Raw genomic sequence first — 17508 nt, 5'->3', positions numbered from 1 at the left:
AAAAGTGTGGTTTGTTTCCTTGTAAGCACTTTTTTTCTTTTGCGAGGTTGCTTTTGGCGTGACCTGAGCAGAGCAATGGGATAAACAGAGCGTGGAGCGAGCAGAGTGTCTCCTTCTCACTGCCCGTCCACAGATAAGAGGAGAGAGCAGAGGAGAGCACCTTTCACATGTGCTGAAGTCCCTCTCGTGTATGATAAGATGAGCTGACCTACAGAAAGTTGAGACCGGTATAGCAGGTTTCTTCCAGGACGGGAGGGGAAATGTACTGCAAAGCCGCTTTAATTATTTACACGGGCTGTCAGAAGGGTTTGAATATGTGCAACGGATTTGCTTGAGCTCAAGGGACATTAATAGGAAAGCGTTTAAATGGTGTTGAGACATCAGGGAACAGCTGGAAATCACAGTCAGGAGTTTGATCATGGCATTGTGTACACTGCCTGCAGGCATTTGAAGTCTAAGGGGAGGTCACACTTTGATAAATCAAAACTAAACTGTCACCGAGCATTGCTGCTTCTTCTGTGCATCAGCCATGAGATCAAATGTGTTTGGCTGCTTATGGTTGCGGAGTGTAACGTGGAGCTTTGAAGTGGCTCCTCTGCTGTTTAAAACTGTCTTTAATTAGTGTTGGATGTTGGAAATGATATGCGAAAACTCTTCATATCTGAGGAAAATACTGTACCATTGATCAGAAGCTTTAGTAGAACCGTACTAGAAAATCTCACACTCAAACAGACTGTACAGCCGTTTCCTTTTTCAGGCTTTGGTGTTCACATGAGCAGTTAACATTTTCCTCCCTTCTTCTTTCCATCCATCCATTCGCCCATCCATCATTGTTTATTTGCTTCCTTCAAACTTCTTTGTTCCCTTCCTTCCCAGATTTTTTCTTTCTTCCTTCCTTCATTCCCATTCACTTGAACACACACAAAATTACCTTTTTCTTTCTTTCTTTCTTTCTTTTTACACGAAAGGAATATTTCCTTCATTTTCCTCTTTGCTTTTATTCTTCATCCCTTATTTTTATTTGATCCCTTTAATTCTCTTCATTTAAACATACAATACTCTACTTCCATCATTATATTCTTTCTTCTTCCCTTCATTCTTTTCTTCATTTATTTCTTTCTATTTTCTTTCCATTCTCTATTTTGTTTGAATCATGAAAGTTCTTATTTATTCTTCTGATTGTTCTTCAAATTATGTTTTTTTCCTTCCCTTCCCTTTCTTTCTTTCTCTTTCCTTCCATCCTTTCTGTCCACTTGGATTCCTTATACCTACTCGGTCTTGCTTCCTTTCTCTTTGTTTATTGCATTCCTTTTGTTCATTACACACTTCTTTTTTTCCGCACTTATTTTCTCTTCTCTTCTATTTCCCTCCTTTTCTTGAAACTTTTCATTTATTGTTCCCTTCTGTTCTCCCCCTTTCTTTCTTTCTTTCTTTCTTTCTTTCTTTTAAAGTGCCCCTATTATGGATTTTGGAAAATGAGCTTTCATGCAGTAACTCAGCTCTAAGTGAGTGAAAACAACCTGCAAAGTTTTACATCTGAAAGTGCATCGTGTTTAAATGTATTGTCTCTCAAAAGAAAGAGTCGACTCTGAATCATTGAAACGAGCAGTTTTTTAAAACAAGTCCCAAGCTGTTTCACTTTGACGTAAAGATTAATCGTTTTGGAGTTGTTGAACAAAAAGCTAAAAATAAATACATGCTATAAGAACATGGTTTTTGACCTTGCATGCATGTCAGCCCGTTGTCTGATACTCCCCACACCAAAATATCAACCTTTTATAGCCAATAAGTGCACTTAAACTTAAATAATACGAATTTAACAATATTATTTCCCTCACTTTCTTATTTTTTCATTCTTTTTGTATCAATAATTGTTTCATTCTGTTCTGTTTCTTCCTGTTCCCTCCTTTCTTGAACAAAAGTTCAAAGGCTAGAACTAAACTAGGCTTGAACTGTTGCCTCACTCTTTGCCTGAGACTCAGTCAAGATTAGTTTCCTCAGCATCATGCCCATGAATGTCAGCTTCGGAGAGAATAGGTCAATAACCCTATCACCCTCAGGGGGACTGGCCTGTCCAGCAGAGACATTTAAAGAGAGAGATTTGAGTTTGAGAGAAGGAAAGGCAGGAGACAAATGATGTTTGGAGACACTTAAGCAGTTTTCTAAAACACAGGATTGATGCAGCTATTTGAAAAAGCTCAGGCAAAATTTCCACTTGGCAGTGCATTGCATGTAATCAGATTGTTCTGCTTAACAGGTAGGATGTGCCTTTCGTGGCCATTTTTACCCAGTAATTACCCTATAATTCAGCGTTAAATCAATGCATTGTTTGTTTGGTCTTGGTTTATCCAGCAGAACTCCGCGCATGTCATAGTCAACCTTATTATCCCGACTCCCATATTTTGCTCCCGTTTTATCTTCCTTGAGATCCGCTTTTGTAATTTGTTCTTGCTTTCGACCAGATGAAAGCGCTCAAGTCATGGCCTGTTCCTGTGTTTGTGCTGAAAAACACTGATTAACGTTCGTGACTGAGCAACTTTTTGGTGAAAAAACAGCTAAATAAAAAGCTTGCAGGTAAGGTACGCGATGCTTTTAAACACCAAAAACGACAAATTTCTTATCAGGATTTCTAATACCGCGCTAATTCACATTCACATCACAACATAGTTTATCACGATGAAGTTTTAATAACCCAACTTTCATAATCAACCTGAGTCTGCTTAATGTAGTGTGTAAAAATGAAAAAGACCTTGTTCCAAATTCCCAAAGTAATTATTGCCAGTAAAAAAATTACAACCAGATATGCAAAATTATATTCTTAAATATAAGCCGGCTCTTAATGTGTAGATGGCGGTACTTGTAAGCTCAAGGTGAAGTTAATATCAGACTCATATACTGCTAACTAGTTCCAATCCTGTGACATGTAATGGCAGAAGTGCCCCATTCCTGTGCTATTGTCTGTGTGTTTATAGGCGAAGGATGGTTGAATCTTATTATGCATCTCCTCGTAAAGTAAGTGCTATCCATTATTCCCGTGCTCCAGCCGCTGGACGTGATAGTGGATGGAACGGTCTCATTGCTCCTATCAGATGAAGCGGGATAATTAGAAACTCAGTGGTGTGTTTAATCGGGCAAATAAAAAACGTTACCACTTGCTGCGTTACCACTTTTCATCCGTCTCGCGTGCCAGAGTGCTCCGTCTTTCCTTCCGTCTCGTGCTTTCGCTTGCCTAGAGAGTCGTGGAGGAAGTGAGACGATGTCTAGAGCTGTGGCAAATAACCCGGTGCTTGAAGAACTCGGGTGAACAAGTAATGAAGCGTGCTGATTGGATATTAAATGTCACCTCGTTCTTATCAACAAACAGATTACTTTAATAATAGCTCACGTTTCTTTGGTTTCACTCCTAGTGTTGTTTAATTAGAAAATAAACGTGTAGAGGTGTGCTGACTTTGATGACGTTTGTTGGTAGCCCCCTGGAAGTAATTAAAGTGCAAGTTTGGTGAATTCGGTAGGCTTTGACAGCTGGGTGGAGTGTTCTCCTCTTGAAGACATAGTTTAATTGTGTTTATGAGCATCGTAAAGTCCTCTTGGCGCACGCTGCATGGTACACTCGTTAAAAAGTGAAATGGCCTGCTCTTAACACAGGGCTCTCTCTGCATCACTGCAGCGGTCAGTTAGACAGAGACCTCTTCTGCTCACTCATGCAATCTCAAATTATCTATTCAGACCCTAGCTCAGAGGTTCCTCTGTGTCCTTCTTAGATAATCATTATTATCTTATTTTTTCATTCTGCACTTTTGTGGTACAAGTTGTAGTTTTGTTAAAATAATATGAATGATGAAGTCATATGTGATGAATGCATATTCCATAGGCTGGAATTATGTAATATGAGAAAGTTTAAAATAAGTTTCAAGTGTCCATGTATTGAAAATATTCAAGCATTCAAAACATCAAACATTTAAGTAATGCTTAATAAAATTAATTTGTTGTTTTCTGACTGTGTACTAACCTACAAGTTTGCCTTGTCTTGTTTAAAAAATTACAAATGGTACATTTTAAATATATATTTGTGTATCTATTAGTTCTCAATTGTATTATGTATACCAAGCATGTCACAATTACAGTGTTAATGGCATTAACCTTTTTGGCAGAATTTAAAGACTTAAACATTTTTAAGTAATTTACTACTACATATTGTAGTAATATTCAGAAAAATATTCTTCAGAAGTATATTTAGACAAAAACTTACAAAGTATACTCCTAAATAAGATATTGACAATAAAACAATGACTGTTGATTAGATTTTTTTTTTTTTTATTTATCATAAGCATGTTTTGTCACCAAAATTTTCACCAGAAATATATATAAAAGACACTAATAAAGATGGCCTGTGTTTAGCTATGTATCATTCGCTAAACCTTGGAAATATTGCTTTGCAAAATTAAGGAGATCTCGAGACAGTTCACTCCCTGACCTCAATCTTTGTGGAAAACAGTTGGCGTAGACATTGCTGGCCTTTGTGCTGGAACTTTTCATAGCAAGTAAATGAAGACTAATTTGCCTCTTTAGTTTGCTTGCTGCTTTATCCCACCAAATTAAATCCCTTCAGATTAGTGTAACCACACATGGAGACTAGTACAGTCTAATATGTGACCTCTCGCTTACCCCATAAGTGAAAGCATTAACAGGCTAATTTTGAGCTATTTCTTTTCATATCAGAGCAGTGTCATGCTGTAGAGTCCTACCGCTTTCACGCATTCAGACATACTACTTAAAAAGCTCACATTTAAAGGGATAACTCCACAAAAAGAAAAGAAAAAATCATTAATCATTTCAAACATTTGTTCCTTAAAACATAAGGAGAAACTGTAAAGAATGAACCGGTTGCTAAATTTTGTGCCAAGAAAGAAAGTCAAGTGAGTTTGGAACAACTTGAAAGTGAGTAATGTTCTTGATTTCTTAGGTGGTCTAGTTGTTTTTAAGAAGCTTAAGAGTTTTAAAAGCTCAAAAAGAGGTCACCAGTGTTTCTCATTATAGCAGAATGTTTCCCGGTAAAGAACTAACTCACCCAAACATGAAAATTTGCTGAAAATGTACTCACCCTCAGGCCATTCAAGATACGTTTATTTCTTCATAGGAACAAATCAAGAGAAATATAGCATTACGTCACTTGATCCTCTGGAATGAATGGGTGCCGTCAGAATGAGATTTCAAACGTCTTATGAAAACACATCCATCATTGGGGTGTTTTTAACTCTAAACCATTTCTTCTAAGTCCATAACACAAATCCAGTGAAAATCCCCGGTCATCTTTCTTTTCAAATTAAAATCCACCAACGGTTTTTCTTTTTAGACTACTTCCTTTTGTAAACCGTACTTGATCTGGTGTATCTCGCTCTCTCTCTCTCTCTCTCGCTCTCTTTACTGTAGAAAACGATACAATAGATAGAAGACTCAGATTTTAGCTAGAAGCAATGGTTTGAAATTAAAACGTCTTGACTCTCACTCTGACGGCACCCATTCACCGCAAAGGGTCATTGGTGAGCAAGCGATATAAACCTAAATTCATAAATCTTGGGTGGCCTGAGGTGAGTATATTTTCAGTGCAGGCATTTTTTTAAACAAACAGTTCACCCAAAGATGTTAGTGTTGGTGCGTTTGTAATTTCCCCTTAAAAAAATAAAGAGCAGAAGGTTTCACCTTTAAACAAACACTGTACAATTTGGGAGTTTAGGAGAGTGACTGAAACTTTATGTCAGCTCTATAAACAGGCAGGAGGAAGAGTAATAACTCGAGGATTTGTGACAAGCCATTTTTCCGAGGCACCCCACAAGGCCCCAATTCAAAGCGCAGTCAGAGAGAGCAGGAAGAGAGCGGGTACTGATGGGAGATGAGCAGACTCTTATTACCACCACACAGCCTTCCTGGCTAAGAGACAGTGAAAGAGGCAGGCTGAAGAATAGTTATGTCAGATGGATACACCAAGGCCTCTAAATGGAGGAGGCACCTTTGTACAGGCATGCGCCTTTGTGTGTGTGTGTGTGTGTGTGAGGGATAAGTGAGAATAGTGCTATGCTGTCCTCTGGTGATATTCAGGTTGGTCTCATTATGTAGGTAATTCCTTTGGCACATCTCTGGCGTAATGGGAGATGATGGTAATGATGTTTTAATGGGCGGTACGCTGTACCCGGTGGCGAGATTCTAATACACGCTTTGCTTCTGCCACTCGCCAAGAATCAAGATTAATAGAAACGAACAGCCATTATATTTACATGAGAAATCAAATCTGAGCGTAGCAGATCTTGGCCCCTTGTCAGTCTCTCCCGGTCCACGGGTCTGTTCTTTTGTCTCCTCTTTTCGCCTCTTCACTCTGATCCACGTTTTTGAAAGAAGCCTGCGAATCGGATTTCATCTATTGGCTTTTGGTTACAATGGCTGAGTGGAAAGCTCGGGTCCAGCTTGAGTGGCTAAGCGGGCCTCGAGATCCTCCCCACGGCGACGGAGGAGGAATACAGCTCCCGTACACAACGAGGTCATTCCAGGGACTCTGTGGTTGTTTTTGGCTGCTCATAATCCAGTGGATGATCTCTTCATCAGCACCACTGGTTAGAGCAGGGCCAATGCTGGCGGGCTAAATGTTATAAATAAATGATTGCAGATGGGTGACAATGAAAAACTGAGGACCTTCTTACTTTGGTTAAGGGGATTTGCTGGGATTATCTTGACATTAAAATGAGTAGGAAAATAACTCTATGGGATTTAATCTTCAAGCTGTTGGCAATGTCAAGAGCACAACTGAATTCCCTAAAGTATCGTGCTTATATCTGACTCGCACCATAAAGATTTGTTTTAGATTACGTAAGATTTTATGTGTTTGTTTGTTAATTCCTCAATTGTAATGATTGACTGAAATTAATTAATTAATTAATCAAATCAACCATTTGTAACTCGCTTTGATAATGTAAGATAATTTGATTTAATTCAAATTTTTCCTGTCTTTGTCTATGTTCGCTATCTATCTGGCACAAAGTGGATGATTTGCTGATCTTACTGGTCTCTAAGCTTGGTTCTGCTTGATTTTAGAGGGCTTTGGGGCACATTTTACCTGGTCAGGCTGGACAAAGCAGCTGGCTGCCCAGACAAACACCAGCTGGGAGTCTGGCTAGACCACCTGAAGACTAGCGAACCACCTTATGCTGTTTTAAGCCTCTTCTTCCTTCTTCCTCCTTCTTCCTTCTTCAGTGGCTGCTGAAAATTCAGCTTTGTCATTACGGGAATAAATGACATTTTAAAATATATTATTATTAAATCGTAATCGTAATACGGAGATATTTTTGATCAAATGAATGCAGAATTAACTTTTGACTCGTATCTCGACTTCACCATGACAAACATTTATCACTTATTACCAGCACATCATCACATACGACTAACAGCATGCCAGACTGAAACATTAAGAAATGCATTTCATTTATTTCATAAGTGTTTTTGTATCTTGTTTTGGATCTGTTTTTGGAAGAGAAGGTAATTAGCAGGTTGTTTTAATAAGATGACATCAGTCTGACAGACTCATTTAAGCGTGTTGGGTGTGTCGTCTCGGCAGACCCTCTATTGAATTATTCAGTCCATGTTATGGCCACTCATTGCAGAGATGTCATTACCTCTTCTGTGTTTTCAGGACAGCTATTGCATTATCATAATAATCAATTTCACTGACTGCAGGACTGTCTGAGTAGGGGGTAAGAATGTGTGTGTGTGTGTGTGTGTGTGTGTGTGTATGTGTTTGTCCGTATAGGGCATGGTAACTATGCCTGGGTGTACTGATTCATTAGGATGTTTGTCTTTCTACTGTAGAAGTGAGCACATGGCTTGTGCAGGTTATGCAGGTATGTGTGTGCTCGTATGTGTCAGGGGAGAGGTCTTTCTAGACTCAGTAAAATTTGCAGTTTTCCCTGAAGTCAAGCTTTGGCAGCCTCCCTTTCCATTTAATTAGAGAGAAAGCATCTGCATCGAGGTTCTGACCTCAGAAAGGGAGGCGGAGTGGGAGGCAGAAGAGGGGGGAGCGATACAAAGAGAGACAGTCAAAGGCAGACTGATAGACTGACAGAGCTTCTATGAAACAGGATTTTCTCAGTAATACTGGTCAACGTATAATCAACTATTAATGTGAGTTTTGGTTTAGTCTTTTATTTTTTGTATCTGCATTGCTTTGATCATTTTCTGTAATTCCCATCCTCTCACACACCATGATTGGTTGATTAACTACAATGCCTACTATATTAAACCTTTTAGTCTTTACCTGTGTATAGAAAAAAAACGAACAAACCCAAAATATAAAACATATATGCAGTTTAGAAATAATTTTTCTAAAATATGAATGAGTGAGCAATTGTTATTAATTATATATAGTTTATTAAATGTATTTATTAAAAACTAAATATACATTTTATAATATACATTTATTAAAACACATTTATTAATGCATTTTAAACAAAAATGTTTTTATGAAAGCAATATTCTTAAACTACAAAAACTGTCAGCATAATTTGTTCACAAGTACATTTATAAACGTGGGATAAACTTACCAAAAGGTTAAGGTTTTGGCTGGTTAGACCTTGTTAATCCTTGTGAATAAAAATTCAAGCAATGTAATGTAATTAAATTTTAATTAAATTAAAATTAAGCTGGTCATTCACTCATAATGTTCAGTGGTTGCGATACTTCAGCTCATGTAATTGGCATTGTGATAACTTGGATTGATAATTGATGCTTGTCTCCAGACATCCTTAGTCATGATTAGGAAAACTTTGCTTCAGAAGTGAAAATCTCTGGGCATGTGGCTGATATTGTGAACAACGGTCAGTAGTGGCCTTTTTATTCTACTGATGCACTGAATAGATACAAAAGTCCCAATGGAGTACCTGTGACTGTTATTAGTGATGTTGGCTGTAATTACAGCACACACGTGCTTCTACAGGCTCTACACAAGCTGTTATTCTATTCGTAATTAGGACTCTCGCTCTCTCTGTCATCTCTTCTCTTTCTAGTCTCTTCATTCTGTCCCTTGTGGTATTGTTCTGGGTGAGGGCTGAAGGTTTAAATTAGGTGGCTTCAGTGAGGATCTTTCAATGTCATCCATTTTTAACCCCTGTTTCCTATCCTGGTTTCAACAGATTCCACGGCAGTCCAAGGCAACAACACCGCTGTGAGGACGAGTACATCAGACTTATTACTGTGTTCTCTCAATCTAGCCTGTATTCTGTCAGGTACGGCAGCGGCGTGACAGCATCGCCTCAGACAGGCACTGATGCCCTGAGGGGGATTGATATGCCAGTCAGAGGGTAAAACATCCTTGACAGAGGAAATGTCCTTGTGTAAACAGAAGAATAAATCAATAAATAAATTCATATATAGATAAACAGATATCTGTGCCATAAGGTCATTTATTCCGAGCGGAATTGAAAACTGTGGATGGTTCTTAAAGATATAGTTCACCCAAAAATCAAAAAGAAATTCAGGTTTTTTCTTCTTCTCATATAACAGCTGTTCTCAGTTACCTGCTCTGTCGAGCAACAAAACGCACCATTCAGGTATCAACATTTTTTGTATATATGTGCGCTCGCATTGGTTTTCTTCAAATGTAAATATTTTATTATTATTATTATTATTATAAAAGTTAAATATAATAATAATAATAACAACAATAATAATAATAATAATAATAATAATAATAATAATAATAATAATAATAATAATAATAATAATAATAATATTCTATTATGTTTTAGGATATTGTATAAATGTTGTCTATTTTTGAATGATTTTCTTGGATCATTTTAAATAATAATAATAATAATAATAATACTAATAATAATAATAATAATAATAATCTGTGTGTTTTAATTTATGCTTTCATTCATAATTGTATGTTACTTTGTCTATCTGGTGGATTTGTTCTTTTGAGCTGGTTCTTTTTCAGAGAGCTGTTGATTGACTCTGAATTGAATGATTCATTCATAGACTGGTTCTTACAGACTTAATGATCCTTTAACAGCAGTTGTCGTGTTAATAGCCCAACAGAGGGGTAGGTAATCATTGAATAATTTCTTAAATTGTAGGCTGGTCCTTATAAAAAGCTGTCAAATATCTTCTGAAACTGCACAGAACATTGTTCACGAGCCATATAGACTGCTTAAATGGTGGCTTATTTCAAACGATTTCAGGAGATTTCAGATGTAGTCACTATAAACTTGAATAGGAGTTGTGTCAGATGTTCTAACAGCTTAATGGTTTAAAATGCAGTGAGAAGAATTATATTCATTATGGGGTCAGCTATAGCTTTAAAAATCAATAAGCATATTTGCAATGGACACTATGAATTGAACGAAAGAGTAAGTTCTGTTTCCTCTCCTCCACTCCACATTTTAGCTTTAAATGGAGTATTGACTTTATTGGGCGTCATAAAAAGTGCTTTAATTTAATGGTTAAAATGCCAAAAATCATTAAAGCCACATGACTGTGATATGAGAGTGAATTTAAGATTATGGACTATCATTGTTTTTTTTTTTAAATCTTACTAACCAACTTTATTTGTGGCCCACACCTAACCCTTGGGTAAGTTCATAAAAGAGACAGATCAAAAATAACAAATCAGACAAACTATAATAGAAAAGCAATAAATGTAAATGATATAATAGTCAATTGTAAAGTTGCAAACCAAACCTATGCACAAACTGGTAAAGCATCACGTTAATGAATGATTTCGGAGTTGTTCGTTAGAATTCGTTTATACAGCAGATACAGCAGTTATGTTTTTCTCTTTGTTTCAGAGTCTTTAGACTTTTCAAGTCTGATTGAATAAAATCAGGTCCTTTATTTAGACAGTGTAGTCCATATCCAGTATATCTGCTTTGGTTGCTTTAGTAAACAAGTGTCAGCACAATGCCAGCATACTTCCTTTCACATCATCTGAGAGGATAACTGGAAATTGTACCTCTGCTCATGTCTATCATGACATTTTATTGCGGTGCTGAGCTTCTGCAACATTTTATGCATTAATGCATTTACGGTGTCCAAAACCGCTGACTCATTCAGTCATTCTCTATTCACTATATAGTCAGTGTCACAAAGTTCACCGTATATAAAATTTAAAGCATTACGTCACGTCGCACCACGTCCTGAATAATGGAGGGAATTGTTTGATACCTGATGCGACCGTTTGGCTTTAAAACCATTTGCAGTTTGGATTTGTATACATTTAATGTCATGGTTTTATGGCAGGCTACAAAAACAACAGATGCACACACAAATTGTGAAACTATAGTACTTAAGATATTGGATTTTTGACCCGAACGCCATGGTCAGGACTTCTTTTGTGGAATATTTAGTTTGATTTGGCTTGTAGGTCAAACAGGCTTTTCATTTTATAGTGTGGATTTCATCTCTGAACTATCCAATATTAGATCAGAAGGTCTGAAAAGCTGAGATTGAGGCACTGAGAGTGGAGTCTACAGTAACCCATCTTATTACCTCATTATCTTTTTTTTGTCACGGCTAAATGCAGCCATTGAGTACAGCAGTATCAATCAGGTAAAAGAAAATCATATTACGCCACTTGATGGTCTTCCTGGCACACTTCACAAAACCTTTCATTATGTCTGCCTTGTACATGGCACTCATCATTTTATTATATTTGAGGACACAGGCTGGCTTCACCCCAGTGATGTGATCAGACTTCTATAGCTGACATTGGTGATTCGTGTGGACATCTTTCTACCACATTATTTCAATTTCGTTACATTCTTCCTAGTTTTTTTTGGTTAATACTGGCATAACCCAACAAGCCTCTGTCCCAAAAGAGAGGTATTTGAATGTTATGTCTTTGCGTAAGGACGGTTTCAACGAGAGGAGGGACGGAAACTCTGGCGCAACGGTCTTTGCAATTGATAGGAATATTTCAAAATCAAACACACTGACGGATTTATACCGGTTTCCGTTTAAAATACTTCTACATTAATAGGCCGTCTTGTGTCGCTATGGAAAGCGCACAACACAGGAGTGAAAGTCATTTTAATAATAAATCCACAGGCAGGAGAAACGCAGGAGTCAAAAACAATATCAACACCAAGACCAAGACTAAGGAGCAAAGGCAAAACGCAGGGGCTTAAATAATAGGAGACAAATGAGGTAATTAATAAACACAGGTGGAAACAAATTAACTAATCAGAACACAGGAAAACTAGGTCACAGGCAGGTTGAACAGAAACACACGGAAATATAAAACATAACAGAACATAACCGTGACAACTACCGTCTAAATGGGTTTTTTTTTTCTTTTCTTTTCTCTTTCTGTTTCGTCCACTGCCTTTTGTACACTGAATAAAAAATGATTTATTTTATGCTGTGCAAAATTAGATGCGTCTTTAATGTGCGTTTAAAAACAATTTAATTTACATAATGTGCTTTTAAAAGCTTCTGTGTAGGTAAGAGCCACATACACTCAAGGTAAATGTAAAGTTCAGTTGTTTCCACTGCCGCTTCTCGCTGGTTCAGCTGACATTTCCTTTGCACCGTTGTTTGTGAGGGAACTGAGTTCAACAGAGTCGTGTTCTCATCATGTGATTGTGTCAAACAGGCTTTAGTTTCATGTAGAGAGCTGCTAATTGTAAACATATAAAAAGAAATACTATGCTTCTATTTAACAACTGAAATACATAGAAACATACATAATAATTATGATGATTTTTCAGCAGGATCTTAACCTTTGTAAAGGTATTTGCATCGATGTCTCTATCGATTCACATAATCCGTAAAATCATAGAAAATCTATAGTTTGTTCCAGTTTGTGATTATGAACAATAAATGACATTGCAAGAGCATGTGGTTAGGTAATAGTTTTAGAGTATTGTTTTTTTAAGAATGTAAACGGCAACCACATACCAGACTGACAAAGCAGCTAGTGATAAATAATGTAAATCAAATTTTATGTAATAATTTAATAGTTCAATAACCAAGAGGTTAAAACTAAGTTACTTTCAAATTAAACACAATGTTTCCCACTACTTAGTCTATTTTTCTCTGTCAGCAAAAAAAGTAATTCCAAAAGTACGAAGTAATGGCGTTATGTGCCTGATTGAATCGTTTTGAACAAATCTGTAAATGAATGATTCTCATGACTCACACATTAAACCAGTCACAAGATGCATTCCTGAATGAATGAACGTTTTGAACTAATTATCTGAATGAGTGATTCAGTGACTTGGTCATAAAGCCTGTCACACAATTTGTACCTGAATTAATGTTTTGAACCAATTGCCTGAATGAATGATTCAGCGACTCACTTAAAAAGACTCACAAAATTAATTCATGGAAGAATGGGTGTTTTAAACTAATTTTCTGAATGAATGATTCAGTGACTCGCTCATAAAGACTATCACAAGAATTTTTCCTGAATAAATGAGTGCTTTGAATGAATTGCCTGAATGAATGATTCAGTGACTCACTCGGAAAGACAGACACAAGACTCGTTGCAAAATAAATGAGTGTTTTTAACTAATCATCTGAATTAATGATTCAGTGATTCACTCGTAAAAAGATAGCCACAAGACTCTTTCCTGAATGTATGCTATGAACTAATCATCTGAATGAATGATTCAGTGACTCACTCATAAAGACTGTCATAAGATTCATTCCAGAATGAATGAGTCTTTTAATTTAATTGTTTGAATGAAAGATTCAGTAACTCACTCATAAAGGCTGCCACTTTTCACCAGCTATACTAGCATGACAGTAACACCTTTAAAAACAGAACAATGACTGAAAAATCCCCAAAATTCAGTACAGTGCATCCATAAATGAACCTACCAAGCAAGTGTATTTAATACTGCAATACTGGACTCTTTCCAGACATTGTCCACTTATTACAGTCTTTTGTTCTTGTAATTTCGCTGGGCCAAGCATCCATTATCTATACACGGAAGTAATTTACCTTCAGCCTCTGCACACGTTGCACTTTGGCATGAGGTAGTTCATATTGCAGAGCCATTTGGCTGATAAAACATTCATAGTGCCAGTAGATCAGACCTTTTCTCATAGAAACCATGGGGTTAGGAAACTGAATAAGTTATGTGTGTGAACAAGTTGTTGACTTGTTCTTTCTGAGAAGTACTCTTAGCAGAAAAGTCTATTTAATGGTGCTCGATAAGATAGACAGCAGCGAACTAATAGGACTAATAGAGGCGAAAGCTATGTAGCATTTCTGTCAGAGGTCGAGAAAGAGCACTTGTAATTAGCAATGAAAACAGGCTGCTAATCAAGCAACTAATATAATGCCTCCAAGGATAATTAGTCATGGTGCATAACATGCCAAGATGTGGCAGTCCACACCACTGTCAAACGCTGAGCTGGTGCTTTCAACCCTCGTCTGCTGGGGGGCTCCAGAGAGGACGCTAATGAGGGCGTGTGAGGCACCGACAATGCAAACGCCTCATTTTTCCCTTCTCATATCGCAACCGCCACAACCGGTTTCAACGCCGTTTTTATTCCTTCCCTTTCCCTCCCTCGCCCCCCTCCAGAGGAGATGCGTCTTCCTAATGTTTCCCTAATAATTGCTTAATTAACGAGTGAGATGGCCCCCCGTGGGCCGGTGTAAAGGACCCGCCGTGAGATGATCTCATGTGCTGCCGTTGTATTGATGGGCAGCAGTGTGGTGAAGTGAATAGAAGTCAGTGACAGATGACAGGAGACGACAGAGGATGATTAGAACTCATTGACAACACTATAAAAGAACATGAGGAGAGTCATATGGTGAGAAGCCACAGGGAAACTTCATTAATAGATTGCTCCTTTCTCCTTTAAATGAAATGTTTCAACTGAGAGGCTGTCTGAGCTGGGTGTGTGTGTGTACCTGGTATATATATACATATATATATATATATATATATATATATATATATATATATATATATATATACACACACATATTTAAATTATTAGTTTTTTTTTTTTTTCTATTTTCTACCAAATACAGGAGTATATTGATGATAAAATAACACTCAATATATCACATTTCTGTCAAAATAACACATTAAGCTCGAGTATACATTTTGTAAATGTCATTTGTTACAGTTTGGAGCCCTGGAATTCGGTATGAAATATGAGTACATTTTACACTACAAGTTAACTTTATTTAATGAATTATAAATGAATGGCTTGAATTTTCAATGAACCGTGTATATTTTTAAATTGATTTTTGATTAATATTTATAAATGAACATTAATTCAACTATTTATTGAACTAGGGTTAATTATTACTCATTCGTATTTCATGATAACTTTAGCGTTTTTTATATATTGCACTTTTTATGACCTAATATTTTTCTTTCACCCTGTCTTTGACCCTTACAGTTAAATAGTGCTGTCCCTTTAAAACTTATGATTTATATGACTTATATTGCACATGAGTTGTAGGTTATCTATAACCTCTTTTTAGCAAAGCCTGGATTACATTTTAAAATGTTCGCAAAAAATCTGCACTGAATCTGTTAAGATGTGACTGAAATGACCTTGTTAAAAATAAACTTAAGCTGCTCCTTCCTAACACTTTGATAGTTCTTTTGGTCTTATAATATTGGAATAATTATATCTATCCTACTTCCTCTTTGCCTGAAGTGTGACTGGCCAACTTTTGAGTCTCCTGGCAGTTTCCAATAAATACACTGTCAATTATTTCACACAAAGTGACGGTAGAATAATTGAGTAATCTTCCAATAACTTTCATTGCCGCTGTTAAGGTATTTGTAGATTGTTTTCTTCTTATTTTATGTTGTTCGTTGTTTCCATGACCCTCGCTGTGTGTGGGGCGTATTGTTTTGCAGAAAGAAGTTTCACCTTGAGAGCTTATGATGTGTGATATGAAGGTGTATTAAAAGAACGGGAGTAATTGAACAGCTGTGACAGTTCAGAATACAGTCCATTACGAGGAGCCTTATCTTGGATGGAGACATGGTGGTGGATACACTACATGTAATATCAGAGAACACAAACAGTTTCATGGTACATTGCCCAATATTTATCTATTGCAGTCTCTCTTACGCTGTCATTTTATGTGGATATAAAGTTTCATCTTCAACACACCGAGTATCACATTCACTCATCATTAAATCTGATGACTCAAGTCGGCAAAGCCAGCTGTGTTCCTTAACATGATTCAGCCTCCTTAAACATGAAAATTAATACCATAACTGCTTGTGCTTGATACATTATTGAAGTATTAAATGTGGTTCACATGCATGTGTTTTGCTCCCACATACTTCGGTTTCTTTTTCCTTTTTCGCTTAACCTTGAAACCAGCAGAGATTCTAGAGATTTCAGGAGCACAGTCTGAATACGAGATGGTGTCTAGATTCAATAATCATGGCTTAAAGTTTGAGATGTCGCAAGTTCAAAACTTGCTTGCCTGACAGTTTTTAATAAACCAATTAAAATGGCATCTGTTTGTCGGTAGTTGTACAGTATATCCGTAATGATGTAACTTGAACTTTTGTTGCACTTTGGCATATTTGGTTGCACTTTATTTTGTGACTTCACTGGAACACAGAACTAGTGGATGAGCGGTTGAGTAGTGGAGCATGAGGTACCTAATGTAATGACCTTTAAAGTTTTTTTTGGTTTTGTTTGTCGTAAGGTGGCTGTTGGTTGAGAGATCACAACAGATTTTGATATAAGATATTAAACACACTTTGCTTAAATGCACTGCATATAGATATCTCACAGTGGATTTATATTTATAAAAAAATAAATAAATAAAAACATTGTACGGGAAAATTATCCCCTTAATTACTTAATTTCCACCACAGTTATGTATTGTGTTTTAAGGACGTTCTATGGTGGAAAGTCAATTTTAATATTTATGCGATAGAATAGGCAGGCCCTTTGTTTTGCTAAGGCAGGTTTCATAGCTAGCATAGATTTTGATGTCACATTTACACTATCGGGTAGGTTTAGAGTTGGGTTTGGTGTAAATTGGTGGCATATTCCCACCATAGAACATTAACTAGCGACAGATATTTGAATTCTGAACTGCTGCAATACATGGCATAAAGGCAACCTAATAAAATAAAGCAATATGTACCTATTTCAACATAATAAATACATGCCAGGGTTCACGTATTGAACCTGTGCTTTAGCACCACACAGTGGACATTTCTTTTGGAAACTATCCATATGTACTTACTGATACGTATTTTGTTTATGTTAAGTATGTTTATTTCATGAGACCAGGTTGGTAATAAAATAGTGACTGTTTTTCCTCAAGTTCAATCAAAGTGAGTTCCCCAGCAACAGTGTTTTTTTTTTTTTTTTTTTGTGAAAGAGTCAATGCTTCAGTGATCCAATTATAAAGTCACTTGAATCACTTCTGAATGAATCAGCTGTTTAAACAAATCATTTGAATGAATGAATGAATTACATTAAAACATTTGTCATCATCTGGTTTGGTTTCATATTTAA

This window comes from Puntigrus tetrazona, chromosome 19 (genome assembly GCF_018831695.1).
Source record: "Puntigrus tetrazona isolate hp1 chromosome 19, ASM1883169v1, whole genome shotgun sequence".
In the NCBI taxonomy this organism is placed as follows: Eukaryota; Metazoa; Chordata; class Actinopteri; order Cypriniformes; family Cyprinidae; genus Puntigrus; species Puntigrus tetrazona.
This window is presented reverse-complemented; position numbering follows the sequence as displayed.